The following is a 6,000-nucleotide window of genomic DNA, read 5'->3' as shown; positions in this document are numbered from 1 at the left end:
GTGTGTCGCCACCTCGTGGCCCCACTTCGACTCTCCCTCGGTCTTCTGGAAGCTTCGTGCAAAAATAGGACCCTGGGCTTTGATTTCATCCAATTCCGAGAATATTTCCTTACTAGGATTTCTGAAACCAAAAATAGCAGAAAACAGCAACTGGCTCTTCGGCATCTCGTTAATAGGTTAGTGCCGGAAAATGCATAATAATGACATATAATGTGTATAAAACATGTGAGTATCATCATAAAAGTAGCATGGAACATAAGAAATTATAGATACGTTTGAGACGTATCAAGCATCCCCAAGCTTAGTTCCTACTCGTCCCGAGTAGGTAAACGATAACAAAGATAATTTCTTAGTGAATGCAGTGATTTGAAACAATGGTAAACGACATGAGTAAACAATTGAATCATAAAGCAAAGACTTTTCATGAATAGTACTTAAAGACAAGCATCAATAAGTCTTGCATAAGAGTTAACTCATAAAGCAATAATTCAAAGTAAAGGTATTGAAGCACATGTAATGAATGCAGTGATTTGAAACAATGGTAAATGACATGAGTAAACAATTGAATCATAAAGCAAAGACTTTTCATGAATAGTACTTAAAGACAAGCATCAATAAGTCTTGCATAAGAGTTAACTCATAAAGCAATAATTCAAAGTAAAGGTATTGAAGCAACACAAAGGAAGATAAAGTTTCAGCGGTTGCTTTCAACTTGTAACATGTATATCTCATGGATATTGTCAATGTAAAGTAATATAACAAGTGCAATATGCAAGTATGTAGGAATCAATGCACAGTTCACACAAGTGTTTGCTTCTTGAGGTGGAGAGAAATAGGTGAACTGACTCAACATAAAAGTAAAAGAATGGTCCTTCGCAGAGGGAAGCATTGATTGCTATATTTGTGCTAGAGCTTTGGTTTTGAAAACAAGAAACAATTTTGTCAACGGTAGTAATAAAGCATATGAGTTATGTAATTTATATCTTACAAGTTGCAAGCCTCATGCATAGTACACTAATAGTGCCCGCACCTTGTCCTAATTAGCTTGGACTACCGGGATTATCGCAATGCACATGTTTTAACCAAGTGTCACAAAGGGGTACCTCTATGCCGCCTGTACAAAGGTCTAAGGAGAAAGCTCGCATTGGATTTCTCGCTATTGGTTATTCTCAACTTAGACATCCATACCGGGACAACATAGACAACAGATAATGGACTCCTCTTTTATGCATAAGCATGTAGCAACAATTATTTTTCTCATATGAGATTGAGGATATATGTCCAAAACTGAAACTTCCACCATGGATCATGGCTTTAGTTAGCGGCCCAATGTTCTTCTCTAACAATATGCATGCTCTAACCATAAGGTGGTAGATCGCTCTTACTTCAGACAAGACGAACATGCATAGCAACTCACATGATATTCAACAAAGAGTAGTTGATGGCGTCCCCAGGAACATGGTTATCGCACAACAAGCAACTTAATAAGAGATAAAGTGCATAAGTACATATTCAATACCACAATAGTTTTTAAGCTATTTGTCCCATGAGCTATATATTGTAAAGATAAAGAATGGAAATTTTAAAGGTAGCACTCAAGCAATTTACTTTGGAATGGCGGAGAAATACCATGTGGTAGGTAGGTATGGTGGACACAAATGGCATAGTGGTTGGCTCAAGGATTTTGGATGCATGAGAAGTATTCCCTCTCGATACAAGGTTTAGGCTAGCAAGGTTTATTTGAAACAAACACAAGGATGAACCGGTGCAGCAAAACTCACATAAAAGACATATTGTAAACATTATAAGATTCTACACCGTCTTCCTTGTTGTTCAAACTCAATACTAGAAATTATCTAGACCTTAGAGAAACCAAACATGCAAATCAGATTTTAGCATGCTCTATGTATTTCTTCATTAATAGGTGCAAAGTATATGATGCAAGAGCTTAAACATGAGCACAACAATTGCCAATTATCACATTATTCAAGATATTATACCAATTACCACATATATCATTTTCCAATTCCAACCATATAACAATTTAACGAAGAAGAAACTTTCGCCATGAATACTATGAGTAAAGCCTAAGGACATATTTGTCCATATGCAACAGCGGAGCGTGTCTCTCTCCCACACAATGAATGCTAGGATCCAACTTTATTCAAACAAAAACAAAAACAAAAACAAACCGACGCTCCAAGTAAAGTACTCCCTCCGGCCCGAATTAATGGGCGTGGCCGCATCTTTTACAAAACGACCCTTGTAATATTTCCGACAAACAGCCGAGTTCGGCGTTGTCTCCCCCGTGCCACACTCCCCCGCCGCTCCCCTGTGCCACACTCCCCCGCGCCACACTCCCCCGCCGCTCCCCCGCGCCGCCTGCCCCGCCCTTGCCCTCGCCGGCCGCGTTGCTTCCTCCTCGACTCCCCGCGTTTCTTCCCCCGTCTTCCACCAATCGGAACCTAACGAGGAGGGAGATCAAAGGTGAAGGGGATCCCTTTCCCCCCAAGCTAATCACTTTGCCGGCTCCGGCGGCCGTGCTCGTGGATGGCGGGGCCAATCCATAGAATAGCAGCGTCGGGGCGCGGAGCAGAAGGACGCTGGATCCGGCGGCAGCGAGGCGCTGCTGGAGCTGACGCCGCACCGGATGGCGGTAGGCGACCACGCGGGTGTACGGCCTCCAGTCGTCCATGGCCATCGGAGGAATGACCTCAAGCCCGCTGCCGTCAGCTGCCGTCTGCGGCGGATCCAGCGCGCCTCGCCACCAGCAACGCACCCGGAGAAACGACCTTCTCCTCAAGGACCGCAGCTATGATCTGGGGGAGACCGGAGCAGTACCGGAGTCCACAACCTCGCGTACGTTCCATCGTCCTCCTACTGCTGCTCTGTACCCCAATTGTCTACTGATTTTATTGCTTGCTAGTCTTATCCCAATTTTAATGACTTCGATCTATTCAAGATTCCGGTCTGTGCGAGGCTGCGAGCTGCTCTTGCTGATTATTATGCTCGTCAGTGCCCTGGATCTTCGAATTGACCTGCTCTTTCGATGTACCAGGGCAGAGCAGCAGCCACATCCTGCTCCGGGTAGACCTAATTATGGGGGTATTTCATGTTTGGAAACCGATTGTGTGTGCTGTCTGTGGTAGTGTGCTCCAAATTGAGTGCGGATTTCGCTTAACCATGTGGGGATTATTGTTGCCATTCTCTCTAAATCCTGTCGCATACAGTAATTAGCGTCAAAATGTAGCAACAGCCTGGTTAATTATCCATGATAGAAACTCATCAATTCATTTGTTTAGGACCTGAAGCTTGTGAATAAATTGAATGCTGAATTTTCTAGTTCAGAAATAGCTAGGTCTCTCCCTGGAAAAGAAAAGGTAGTTACCTCTCATATAAACGTGTTTTATACCTTCTTCCAATGCTAGATAATGGTTGTCCTTTGTGGTATTCCAGGTCAAATTGAGGGTGCAATCTTTTGCTTATAGTAACTACATTATAAATGTCTTCACTTATACCTTCCATGTAGAAATTGCAAATAAAATCCTTAATGAGGAAGCACCAGACTGAATGTCTTGCTATGGTCTTTGACTCTCACATACTACTGACTATGAATTGTCAAATTGTCAATATAACTGGTACTCCTTACTGAGTGTGTTGTGTGTGTCAAATTGTCAATACAACTGGTACTCCTTACTTGATCTGTCTCCCTGCAACTTAGACCATAATTTGAATTATCTATCTAGTTGGTTAGTAAATAAGATTGAGGAGTATTCAGTTTCTTAACATTCTTGTGGAGATCTTGAACAAAACAATTGGTCTATCTAGTTGGTTAGTAAATAAGATTTCTGTTTAGTAATTTCCATCTGCTATATATTGTATCCATTTGGAGTAAATAAGATTTCTGTTTAGTAATTGCCATCTGCTATATATTGTATCCATTTGGAGTAAATAAGATTTCTTTTTAGTAATTGACATCTGCTATATATTGTATCCATTTGGAGTAAATAAGGTCAGCTTCCAAGCGCCCGCCAAGTGCTTGCGTTTATTCCTGTTACATCATGCTGCCTCTTCTTTTCGAAAGCAGCAGCTTACATTGCCCTTATTTTCAGATCATGACAGACCACTAAGCAAAACTGGGAGAGCTGATGCAATAAGTGTTTCTGATAAATTTACAACTGTTTATAATTTACAACTGTTTGCAGTATGCCATATTTATAATTTACAACTGTTTGCAATACACCATGCTTATAATTTACAACTGTTTGCAATACACCATGCTTATAATTTACAACTGTTTGCAATACACCATGCTTATAATTTACTCCTCTTGATCCTCTTCTTCTCCTTAGGCTTCTCTTTTTCTATTAATGGTTGTTTTCCCTTCCTCTTCTCCTACTTAGGCTTCTCTTCTTCTATTCTTGGTTGTATTGCAGCTTCAAATTCGCCTATTTGTGTTTCCCGGATGAGGTCAAGTTTCTGTAAATAGTAGACATAAAATTCTGTGAGTAAGAGCACCAGTTTAGACCTATCTTAATACAGATAATTACAAGCAATAGGACATTGACATACAGTCTTGACTCGACGCGATGGACGGATAATGCTTGATGGGTCCTTCAACCATGTGCTATATTCTTTTGCTGCGATAATAGTGTCATCGTCCACAATTAATTGGAATCTTCCTTTTCTCTTTGATGTTTTCTTTGCTTGTGCAACCTTGATCTTTGTCTCCTCTTCCTCCTTTAGTTGATTCTCATATTCCTCTATCAACTTTAAGGTTTCTTCATATAGTTCGCTATCAACCTCTAGTGTGTCAGGCAAGTTTCCCTCCTTTATCAGTTTGTCCTTGCCCATGTGAATTATCTTGTATGTATTTCCACCCTGGTTTTTCATAATCTACACAAGGACAGACTGCAAGGTGACATACACTTTGGCAAGTGTATTCACGTCATATGCATCGTAAGCTTGTTCTACTGATTCTATCAGTTCTTTGAGACTGTTGGGTGCACTCTCAAATGCCAAGGATTGGATTGAACTGAAGAAGCAGAGATCCAGAACATTCACATCTGGGGAGTTAGGAGGTTGAAAAGTCAACCTAATATCCAATCCTGAAGCTTTTACGGTGGCTTGAAAAATAGGATCATCAGGCGGAACATGTGTTCTTGCATTGTCCTGTTGTATCCATATGGTTCCCACGTCTCCATCATCGGGCCATACTTCAACAATTGCTGGAATTACCTTCTCACAGAGGTATTCCCGCATCACGTCTCTAGTAACATTGAGATTCTTTAGCATCAAATCGCCTTTTGTCTGATACTTTGAGTTGTACTTGGCCACATCCTCTACGACAAAAGCCCAAATTCCGACCTTTCCGTCAAATGTCATATTACCTTGTGCATCAAATCTTGGTCTTGCAACCAGAGTTAGGAACATCACCTTACTAATGTTGTTATGGTTATGGATAGTGCGAAATGGATCCGGTTCTTCTGGAGTTAGGTAATATGTTCGATTACGCTTTGTCATATCAAACCATTTTTCGTCCATATGCATTATGTTCCCCATCATTTTGAAGATAAGCTTTGCATCTGTTATTGATGGTTCATCTATCATTGAGATGCAATATAGAAGTCTTCTGAGTCTATTTTCCAAAGATAGATATGGCTTCAGACTATTAGTATGGCGCCTTAAATCGCCCCATGCCAACCGTCTTTGAAGTGTCGAGAAAGGGACATCAAGGGACCTTGCTAGCGCTCTCAATGTACCCCTTTTGTTTAGTGGAACTTTAGGCACCCTTTCGTCGAGATTAAGCTCTCTCCTCTTTCTTCCACACCTTCCCTTGCGCTTGTTTGAGAAATCAAGCACTTCATTTCTGTCCTCTTGATCTATGGCCTTCTTCCATGTCTTCTCAACAGATCTAAGACTTATTCCCAAAAGTTGAGCGACAATTTCTTTATCGGCCTTCACCACGGGTCTATCATTGCCTAGAGCTTTGAGTGCAAT

Source organism: Lolium perenne, chromosome 7 (genome assembly GCF_019359855.2).
Source record: "Lolium perenne isolate Kyuss_39 chromosome 7, Kyuss_2.0, whole genome shotgun sequence".
NCBI classification, from domain to species: Eukaryota; Viridiplantae; Streptophyta; class Magnoliopsida; order Poales; family Poaceae; genus Lolium; species Lolium perenne.
Note: the sequence above shows the minus strand (reverse complement) of the source record.